Source organism: Palaemon carinicauda, chromosome 7, assembly GCF_036898095.1.
Source record: "Palaemon carinicauda isolate YSFRI2023 chromosome 7, ASM3689809v2, whole genome shotgun sequence".
In the NCBI taxonomy this organism is placed as follows: domain Eukaryota; kingdom Metazoa; phylum Arthropoda; class Malacostraca; order Decapoda; family Palaemonidae; genus Palaemon; species Palaemon carinicauda.
The window spans coordinates 145218208-145230707 of NC_090731.1; the positions used below are offsets into that span (position 1 = coordinate 145218208).

Below are 12500 nucleotides of genomic sequence, written 5' to 3' on the forward strand. Positions count from 1 at the left end.
TCCTTTCATTCATTCTTTATTCATTCGTTTATTAAACATCCTCGGTATTTAAAAAAAAAATTGCCCTTTTCGCCAGTATTCATCTAAGGCCGTCAATTTTAGTTCCTGGTTTCTCACTATCCCTCCAGAAAAGAAATCTCTCCTGAGCGGCAGCTAGAAACACCTTCACTTGACCATTCCAACCTGGAACCTTTCGAAATTTGTGTGAAGCCAAGACGAGATATTCCTTAGCTGGATTAGAAAATAAGGCATTTTGAGCACTATTTCACTCACCTTTTTTATACAATTTCAATCACATCCCTTTATAATCATTCCAGTTAACGAAAATATCTTGGTTGATTTTAAAGCAAACGGGTAAATTATCCTACAGAGTACTTTCGTAATGAGCATATTAATTGGAAAACATGTGGTATATGGAGGACTACAGAACATAATGATCTATAGTAACTAAATAGTATAACTTCGAGCCGGACAAATGTTGGTATAAGGATTCTTTCTAACGAATCCTTCAAACACTCATAAGACAACGACTCCCTAATTAAAGCTATTATTGTTCCAAAATCTACCATTATGTGGATGAGCATTTAAGTCCAACAAAATAATTCCGTTATCTCTACTCGATAACTATCTCCAATTTTGTCATAGGGCCTCAGTAATTATCAAGCAAATTAAAGCTCTTGTAATAAAGATTGAATAACACAGCAAAGATTTTACAGAATATATTTAAAATTCTAGTTTAAATGTCAATGCCAACCGTTCTTAGCCACAAATACGGGCGGGAAAGGAAAAATAAAAACTTTTATGAATAAAGGGCAAGAGGGTTGCGAACTAAAGACTGAGATGGCACATCCCCTTGAATCTGAATGACTTGGGAAATATGTGTCAGTAAAGTATCCTCATGTATTCCAAAATGTTCCTATCTATGAATATCTAAAGGCCTATGAAAGTCTTAAGCAATCAATTTAGCATTCTAAAACTAAGTTTTTGGAAGCATAATACAATCATTTTTATTGGAAACATTGCAATATCAAGCGAAAATTTCTCCTGATATGCATGAATGTCTGGAAATCAATTTATATGGTGACCAATTACTACATTCACTTCTGTAATCTCTCTCTCTCTCTCTCTCTCTCTCTCTCTCTCTCTCTCTCTCTGAATGTCCTCAAGGCTCGTATAACTCATATATGGCGTTTTTATGAATACTTTACAGCATCGAGCCGTAAATGAAACTGGAACAAGACTAATGTCGGATCCCCGAACAATATAATGTAGCTGTTAACGGAAGGAATTGTTATGCCACTCCATTAATTTCTACATGCTCATACAGATATATATATATATATATATATATATATATATATATATATATATATATATATATATATATATATATATATATATATATATATATAATGTGTGTGTGTCTGTGTGTGTGTTTTGTGTTTTTGTATTGGATAGTTGAGATGTCAAATGATACCACAGCATAAAATATGGCAACAAGATTTGTAATATTTTCCAGCGTTCGCTGAGCTTGGACAAGGCTCCGCCTATCTCCTAAGAAGTAGTAAGAAATGCAACTCTTTATTTGTTTTGTCATGGTAACACTAGAGACCTCTGACGAGCGATTCTCCCTGAGTGTCGGCGGACTTTTGAATCTAAGTGTACATAAATATAACGCGGGGAAAGGGTTTGTGTATCACCATAAACAGCAAAGTTGTACTAGTCAGGGTTACCCATACTCGGTTGGTGATGAAAATTGACCAAACTCTATAAATTAATAGGGACACTTCCAAGGCCTTTGTTCTGCCGTGGACTAGAAATTTCTGCATTTGTTGTTATTGTATAAATGTGTGAGTGCGTGTTTGATCTCTATAAGTGTGTGTGTGTGATAGCTGTAATGCATCCTATGATGGAAAAAGTCAAATTCATTACTGATCAAGATTGTTCAAGCAATCCAGCCATTCCCCTAGGACATCATTCCTTTTAGATTGCCTTGCCTTATGCAAGACACGGGCTCATGCGTTAGGTATCATTTACAAAGCGAGCTTCACCTAACATTTATGGAGAGCTTTTTCTATTTGACCATTTCACGGAATAACCTAGAACTAATAATATTAAAGACAATATGCCATAATTAACAAAAACTAAACTTTATCAGGACAACATACGAGATATCTTAGTGTTTAATTTTTTTTTTTTTAAATTTACACCGCTGCCATTTATAATTTCTTTTATTTCAGAGGTATTTTATTGTCCTTTTAATTTAATTTTCTTTCAAGTTATTTTAGAATGTTCGTATTTGAGCATTTATATTATCCTGAGTGAATGCTTTTGGTTTACATTTCTATACAGTGTATTTGTTTTTAAAGGGTTATGCTCTAATAATGGCAGACGCTTTTTCAAAAACTGAGAAATAAACATGGTTATCCCAACCTTGGTATTCTTATTCATATTGGAACTCTGCTTTCCAAGAAATAAATCCATGGTATATATATATATATATATATATATATATATATATATATATATATATATATATATATATATATATATATATATATATATATATATATACATTATAATGTTGAACGAATCATCAATTAGGATATATTATTGCACTTACGAACACAGAATCGTTGAACGGAAACAATCGATAAATAAATTTGAATTCTTTAATACCAGCACGAGCGCAAGTGTTTAGCAACATTCTAACGAAATTCTTAGTAATTATTAAACCAAGATTACTTGCTTTATATCTCACTTACAGCGTCATCTAAGTTTGCGAAAAGTTAAAACTGATATGATGTAAAACAAAACTTGTCGGAAGTAATTATAAGATTTTAGATACTAGAGGTGGTCCATACTGGAGAGAAGGAGCGAGTTAGGGAGACCAGATTCAAAGATCTATCGAGTTAATCGTACTGGATTTTAGCGGATTATGTTAAAGGCAAGGCCCATATGCCAAGCTCCTTGTTTTTCATTAATCAATAATGGCTATCATTATGAAAATATTACGTTATTGTGTGTATCAGAGCTACTAATACTTTCCCCCCTTCATTCTACTTTGCCATTGAAATATTTTTGCATTACAGTTAATTCACCAAACATTTATTTTTTGTTTCGTTTCATTCGTAAATTACTTGTTATAACAATCGTTTTTAAAATTCAGTGTGATTAACTAGTAAAATATATGATTGACATGTTTACAATTAACTGTTCAACTATGAACTTACTCAAAGCAATACCTCACTATCTTCATTCTTATAGTTAGAGCAAAGGTTCATCATCCCCCCTCCACCATTGTCTTATCTCGCTATTAATTATGAGTCTTTGATTCTGAGGCTATTACATTCAAACACACTTCTGCTGGATCTAGTCAGATTTTTCAATGCGGGCTGCAAGTGTGCAAGAGCCCGTGCCTGGCCATAAGGGCCAGGCAATCTGCAACAACAACAACAACAACAACAACAACAACAACAACAACAACAACAACAACAACATCTAGTAGGCTCTTTCAAGGTAACTCGCATCCTAGCTTTGAAGCTCCATATTTCACCCATTTCCGAAACATAAGCAATTCTTAAATATCTGAATTTTTAACCCTTTCAGGAATTCTGAGACCATAAATGCTATTTATGTCTGCTTTCCATATTTTTCTCTATTATCAGAATAAAATCTCGTTTTAGAAGATATTACCTTTGACGGGTGTCTAATAATGAAATGTATACGGACGCATAAAAGTTATTGATAGATAATAAAAACCAGTGACAATCAAAGAGGTATTGATAGAATAGAACTTTCGGAAATAGTCAAAGCTTTTTCTAAGTACTATAAAAAGAGAATGTGATATATAAGAAACACATGCATATGACATCGTGAAAATGAAGTACCAACAATTTTCATTAATGAATCTAAAGGAACTTATAGCCAAGTATGTAATATACACGATCAGCTGGTGTGATTTACACATACTTATAAACATGTTTTAAGCAAAAAGTTAAATGCACGCCTGATATCAAATTAAACGACAACTAAACAGGAAGTATATCAACTAATGTGATTTACACATTTATAAACATATTTGAATCAAAATGTCTAAATGCACGCTTGATATCAAAGTAAAAAAAATAAACTTAACACGGAAGTCTACTGAATGGCATTGGGGAATATTTCGTGTAAAATCCAAATAACTCTTCACGCCATATAGAAAGCTTTCGACTAAAATATATTAATTACTAAACTCCACCGCTCAATAAAGCTTAAAACTTGTGGTAAATGAAAATGAGAGACGAGTATTGATTACTAGAAGTCAGTTACTTGAAAAAAGGCGATATAAAAGAGATTTTGTGGATTATTTTTATACGTGTACCAAATCCTCAAGTTATATGATTCGGGTACATTACAGAAGCAAATTCTTATTATATTTTTAATCCGGATTGGTTTACAAGTATTAATTTAGAAAACTATTGACAGCAACGTATCACGAAAGTGGGACAAAATACATTGAAAAGTTAAACCTTTTTATTCAGTAGTACTTAATATTCCTCAATGCATAAACGAGAATCAAAAGCATTCCACTACTTGGTTTCAAAAGAATTCCACTACTCGGTTTCGCTTTATGTTTTGTAGAGTTGAACTAGCGATAAACCAGTGAGTTTGATATAGACAGACTTTGGCAAATGTGAGGAGCGTCGATGTATAAGTAAATCAAGGCGGAAGTGATTGGTTAAAAGCTCACAGCAAATTGATTTGCATTCTCCGCCCGGAAGGGGCATAAAGGGTTCAAATTCCTTTTATGAATACAAATTTCTTGTAGTTTCGAAAACATTTCGTTGCATGGAGTACTTTTGCTAGATGAAAGAAATGTTTTATATTCCTTTTGCACCAAAATTATACTTTTCAATGATCTTTTTAAAAATACCGAGTTACTTTCATAGTATAATATGAAACTGTAAATTAAAACTATCGTTATACTGATTAATAGTTTATAAAAAAAATTTCAGAAACTGTAAAAACATGATCGGTCATAATTCACTGGGGCATGAAAAAGTAATTGTATATATATATATATATATATATATATATATATATATATATATATATATATATATATATATATATATATATATATATATATATATATATATATATATATATATATATATATATATATATATATATATATATATATATATATATATATATATATATATATATATATATATATATATATATATATATATATATAGAAGGGGCTAGCGTTCGATCCCAAGTATGAGGTAGAAATTTATTTCTATTTGAACACGATGTTGTGTTGATATTTATCCATATATATATATATATATATATATATATATATATATATATATATATATATATATATATATATATATATATGTCACACACACATATACATACATATATATATATATATATATATATATATATATGTATATATATATATATATATATATATATATATATATATATATATATATATATATATATATATATATATATATACATATATCACATATATATACATATATATATTATATATATGCATATATATACATATATATATATATAATATATATATATATATATATATATATATATATATATATATATATAAATATATACATATCATATATATATATAAATATAAATATATATATATATATATATATATATATATATATATATATATATATATATATATATATATATATATATATATATATAAATATATACATATCATATATATATAAATATAAATATATATATATATATATATATATATATATATATATATATATATATATATATATATATATATATATATATATATATAAAGCAAGATAAGACACAGACCTATCCTCAAATCATAAATGATCAGCCAGGGGTAGTACGTATGGTAATACCCGAATCTTCGTAACACTGCTTCGTACAGGCACAACTAATAGTGTCTTTTGCTATACGTGCTTATGGTGAGGGGATCATCTATCAGAAAGTGTGTCTAAATTTAAAGTATGAATGTTACTTAGCATAAATAATCTGCGGATATGAAAGGAAAACAAATCAGCTATAAAAGTATCTAATTGGTGGAATATAGTACCACGAAACTAGAAGTAATTGCAATAACACAGGCGGAAAGCAATATTCTTGAAATAAAAACTATTAAAAATGTGAAAACGGTCTTGTATGAGATAGATACTGTCGAGCTAGAAAGTAAAGCGTGCTGCCTACCGGGTCCAGGAGGGAACATCTGGAGTCGGTCAACCAGAAACGCAAACTCCAGCCAACTGGGGCTGGAGCAAGAAAGGAAATCTGTGGCAGATCACTTGGAATAAGCTTCCCTCCCCTCACTGCAGAGAGTCGCCTGCAGCTGACTAAGTGTGGGGGATTAGTAGAATGCTGTGATTAATGCAAATGCTACTGCTTTGGCATGTCCAGCATAGCACTGTAAAGCTACAGACATATGGGAGATTTATAAAAATGGTTGTATAATCATACAATAAAATATGTGGGAGACAAGTATAGCCATACTGCTTTTATGTATACTGTATACCAGCGTTTTTCATCTTTTTTATTTACTACGACCCACAGCAAAAACCACAGTTTGCATTGCGACCCATGAAAAAGACAAACTGTTCACCAAGTTCATTTAATCGGCATCGTCAATTTATATGCATAATTTTTTATGATCTGCACATTATTTTATATATTTGTATGAATACAATATTACTTTTAGAAAAACAAATATGAAGGAAATTCAAATACAAAGGTAAAGTACATATTATCATGAAAAAAAAAATGAATGAGAAGGATATGCATATTTGTTTATAAATGGCTGTTTCAATATGGGAAGACAATGCTACATGCATATCAAGTGCAGTGTTGAGCTGGGTTCTGTCCAGTCTTTAATTAAGTTAATGTGATAAATCCTAGTTCACACAAGTAGGTAGTTGTTAAAGATAATAGCATTCCCTTTAGTTCTTAACCCCAAACAGGCCCAAATTTAATTTCCCAAAATTATCTTTAAGTGAAAAAAGGAACAGCTACGATGCAGTAATTCAGCTTCCTCTTCAGGTAATAAGTGTAACTCAGTTATTAATTCAGAACTTTGGAAACCAAATAGATTTTTTATCCAAAGTTTTTTCTTAAATGGTTCAAATTCCACTTCAGGTAAATATGAAACTTTGAGAGAGGAAAGTGAGATGAGACAAAATCTCGTTTTAATTCTGTTAATTTATTGCTGTCGACAACATTCTCAGCAATGTGTTGTAACAATGTTGGAAACGTATAGTAGATATGAGGATCATCTTAAAGTCTTCCTTGCCATATCCTCAATGAGAGAGAGAGAGCCTTACTTTACCTTATTCCTTATTCTATATTTTGGTTCCCCCAGGTCCCTCAGTGTGAGGCACCTTGTATATCCACCATTGAGTTGCTAATGCATCTTCCGGTGTATTTTGCATCTTCCAGTCTTGGATGGTCTGAGGATGAGAGAGAGAGAGAGAGAGAGGGAGAGAGAGAGAGAGAGAGAGAGAGAGATTTTGTCTTTAGTCTTTGGCAAAACCTTGAAATTGTTTGACTGCATTAACATTCATTTTGTATTTGTATAATGCATTCATTATATACTGTACTATTGTGTTTGATTAGTAAAGACTGCCTTGTCGTGGAAGAAATCAGTGAAAACCTAGCGGCGATTTATGAGTGTTATGCAATATTTAAAGTTTCTTATATTCTTCACTTTGCTCATACTTGCGTATTTTATTTCCTTAATCGTCACCACCCATTTTATTTTTCACGCGACCCACTAAAGGCTCCGGACTCACAGTTTGAAAAACGCTGCTGTATACGATAATATAGGATTGTAACTATGATACGGTCACTTTTCACCCTAATTATGAATTCAGCGACTGATATTATGGTACAAAACATTCCATTAGATTTTTTTTTTTTTTTTTTTTTCAAATGGCGGATACGAATTCGCCCTCCTTCACCCCGCACTTGATCCGCTATCGTGACCTCCCTAGCAAGGTTATTCCTTCTCTATCGGTTAAACAACAGTTACCAAGAGCAGGAAATAATCAAATATCTTGAATTCTATAATTATTATTATAAAAGATAGTAGTATTGGGGTTAAACTCTCCTTACAATAGGAAATAATTTAGTTCTTTATAATATAGAACGGCCTTCAAAAGTATCTATATTGTTGTTCAAAAAAAAAATCAGAATTCCTAACATATTGAATATAATTTTATTTATAAAATTTTCAGGACAAGCATCAATTTTGAAAGCCTTGTAATTCTTAAACTACAGACGTATCTATTTGTCCATAGAACTCTTTTGTGGTCGTTTCATATCTCTTACAGCCGTCAGCCCCATAAACAATTTTAATGATCTTGGAAATGTAAACAAGTGACTCCGAGCTAAATTTATTTATACCAGTTTGAAAAAAAAAATAGCGTATAGTAGCTCTATACTACGGTAGAGAGAGAGAGAGAGAGAGAGAGAGAGAGAGAGAGAGAGAGAGAGAGAGAGAGAGAGAGAGAGAGAGAGAGAGAGAATTATTGGGGAGCAATATGATTGAAAGATGACTGGAATGAGATGTTTTTAATTACCACTTCATCAAAGCATTAGTTAAGTATAATGGATTCAATGAGATATCGTACCCCAAAGTTCTGTACCTCATAAGAAACTCCTACTTATATAACCATCTATACCTCAAGGGAGATTTCCAAGTAATCTTCAGTACGAAATTTCAAAACTGACATTAAGAAAGTTTTCCAGTTTAATTAGCTTTTCAACTTTTATTGCTCTTGAAAAGCTTTAGCGAAGATTTTAAACATTTCTATTTAAAATTACGAAAGAATAATGACCTGGGACACAAAAATTAACATTTTCCTTAAAATTGTTCCACTATTATCGAATCCCTGCAAGCAATTTCTTTTTTTTTTATCTAAAATGACAGTACAGTTTAACTTCATACTTGCTTGTATTATCATCAACCCATTGTACGCTTGCCCATTTCCCAGGCTTCAAGTTGTCAAAGAAAACTTAATGGTTCCATTGTATTGAAATACTGATTTTCGTAGTACCGATAAAAACTACTACTTAATGCGAATAAAGGCATACAAGAAGCGACCAGTAGCTACAGTTTAACAGACTGACAAAGTTGACGGACTTCAGATTTTCTTGTACAGTCACTCATAAGCTGATGGATGTCCAGGTGTTGGCGAGAGATTTCCATTTCCCCCCTTTCTGGACGAGGTGAGTCTTGCAGCACTTAAACCTGTCAACTATTTGACCGGTTTGCACTCTGAGACACCTGTCGTCCAGAAAGGAGTGAAATGGAAATCTTTCTCAAACACCCGGGCATCCATAAACGTATACGAGTGATTGTACAACTTTGGTTTTACGAGCGATATCTCTAGATTGAAAAACTTCAGTATGTTCATCCTGTACACTATTTGAGACCGTATATTTCAGACGAAATAGTAACCTCATAGAAAAAACCCGTGTCAAGTTCAACCAATCACCCGCCACCGGACTACAAACTAGGTGGTGTTAAGTCTAAACTGATGGTACATAGTTTCCTAGCTATCATTGAAGGATTTTCGTTTGATATATCAAACTTCAGCACCTATTGTATTTTTATCAATATTGCTGCATCATTACTATTTCGTTTGATACAGATTTACCAAAATTATTTCCAGTTCGTATATTAAAATTACGCTAAAATACATGTTAATCTTTAAAGTCATAGATCAGAATTTTTAAAATCAATCCTAATTTTTCAATTAAAGAATCGTTGCTTAAGATAGTTAGATATCATTTCTAATAATTAAAAGTTTATTAAACTAGTTTCAATAAACCAACCTAACCTTGTTTTCATATAACTATCATCTATCTACTTTAAGAGGTAACCATGCGATTTCTCTCGTCATAAAGCCAAGTCCCTTTCTTAATGCCAATTTTTTATTTATTTAATTTTTTTTTTTGAAAAAACATTGCTAAATTCAGTTGGTTAACACTGATATAAAATTTTATTTTCCACTTTCTCCATGAAGACTTATTTCATATATGAAAGATTGTTAATGCTTTCACCCTTCTTAAAATATCTTATTTTAATTGTTCATTACATCTCTTGCAGTTCCAGTACTAGTTTCTTGACCGTTTGTGCCTTTGGGCGCAAATCATCCAACTTTCCATCAAGGATTGTAGCTTAGTAATAATGATTATCAAACATTTGTACCAAAATAAAAATTTTCATATTCCATTTCCAACATACAGTATTTTGTCAATGGTTTATAAAACCAAACCATAGTATTATAAAAAAAATATAAATTAATTCAATGTTGATTATATAATCAATGGGTTCAAACAATCATAATGAAACATTTACCAAATTAACCAAGATACCTTTATCAAAATTTTCAGTAATCAGTTTATAAGATCTTTAATCAGAACAGAAATAAGCATTAATTGGAAGTAAGCAATAATTAAATTAATCCTCATAACTTACCAAGAACCTATTTACCGGAAATTCTAATAATTGTTGTGATCTAAATTTTCCTTAGAAATGTATCCATAATTAGTAGGGTTTCCAGTAGAAGTAAATATTTATAAATGGCGTAACAGTACTTCCAGTGACAATCTTACACCGACCCAAGACATCACAAGCGAGAAATAAAGTTATCTATTCCTTGAATTTAGTCCTAGGTTCTTCTCATCCTGAAGTTGAGCCATCCAATCTGAAAAATAGTCCATTATCAGAAGAGTTTCTTATAAAAGCTTGACATACCTACATATAAAAACTGATATTTGAAGTCTTAATAGCATGAATAGTAACGGTAAAATAAGATTACCAATTTCTTACAACAATGCATACAATAATTTACTTTTGAACTTATCAACATGAAATTATGGAATAGATAGAAGTAAATACAAAACAGTTGAAACTAGTTACTGTAATTTACAATGTTCAAATAATTATGGAACATGAAACTTAGTAAAAACATTGAAGTTTAAAACTCTTTCTTTATCTTTGTGATTGGCTTCAAGTAAACTGCAGAACCTAAATAAAGTACAATAAAGTTACTCACCGAAATTAAACGAAAGGGTTTGAAAGCAAGCCTCCCTATAGCGCACGGTAGACCTTTATGGTCTACCGTGCGCTATAGGGAACGTCCTCCCACGATTAGGGGCGCCGCCCCTAATCGGGGAGGACTAGCTTGCTTTAGAAAAAAAAAAAAAAAAAAAAAAAAAAAAAAAAAAAAAAAAAAAAAAAAAAAAAAAAAAAAGATACTTGCCTTTTAGTTCAGACTCAAAAATACTTCACCAGCTTCCAGTATTGTCACTAATCTGAGTGAGCATTTAACGTCACATGGGCGTGATCAGGAGAGTTCCCATCAGGAGTATAAGCTTAAAACGCACAGGTATTCAGGGGAGCCTGGACTTTTTCCTGAAAGTACAAAGAAACTGGAAAGTTAAAACATTCAATATAGAGAAATCAATTCAAAACCGGTTTGTCAAAACATGGGAATTGAAGATAGTACAAGAAAATGCAAAAATTAAAAGCCATCAATAAACAAACTATCAAAGTATTTGAAACTTAAAAATGGAAAATCAACTTAACGCGGTTCTTTACTTACCAACTACACGAACCACGAGTGATCTTGTATACAGGTTACCACCAACCACCCAACTGTTAGAGGTAATAGCAAGGCAGCCTGAGAAAGCTTCGCTACGTCAAGCCAAGGACTCTAAAACAGAGAAAGGCAGTATACCTATACTGACGTAGGTCTTACTCGCTTGGACCATTTTTTAAAAGATAATTTTACGGCAGGCGAGAATAAAAGCTATTATTAAAGAAGCATGAACTTCCTTTTTTAACTACTATGCGTTTGCTTTACTGATATGTCACCTATCTGGCTCTATTGTATATATATATATATATATATATATATATATATATATATATATATATATATATATATATATATATATATATATATATGTGTGTGTGTGTATATATTGCTGGATTTATGCAAGTGGTAATCGCTTATTTCGTTTGAGAAGCTTCTTGATCTTGAAATTTATATTTCAATAGTAGTTTAGTTAATCAAGATTATTCTATTCTCTAATTATAGAGAATGTGTTTTACTTGTATATCGATTGTGAGTGATTCTGCAATCTTTGGCAAAGTAATACGTACACAGACATAATTTATATCACTGAAAGAGAGAGAGAGAGAGAGAGAGAGAGAGAGAGAGAGAGAGAGAGAGAGAGAGAGAGAGAGAGAGAGAGAGAGAGAGAGAGAGAGAATGTACGTGGCACCAAACTAGGCATAAAAACACAATCTGAAATGTACTGTACGTGATGACCATCAAGAAAGTGAGATTAAACACAACAAATGATGTAATTTAAAGGAAAATTGATAATTATAATGCAAAAATTAATAATTGTCAAGTCGGAACCTGTGTAGTGTT

The 12500-nt window shown here is 31.4% G+C and overlaps 1 long non-coding RNA gene across 1 annotated transcript; it reads right to left on the reverse strand.

Annotated features, from left to right (window-relative positions):
• Positions 1-10418: 10418 nt before the first annotated feature.
• On the reverse strand, positions 10419-11718 carry LOC137643676 (uncharacterized). Its single transcript, XR_011045037.1, has 3 exons — positions 11664-11718; positions 11322-11473; positions 10419-10763 (listed from the first exon to the last, which is right to left on the reverse strand). It is a non-coding gene; the product is annotated as an uncharacterized lncRNA (long non-coding RNA).
• Positions 11719-12500: the final 782 nt, after the last annotated feature.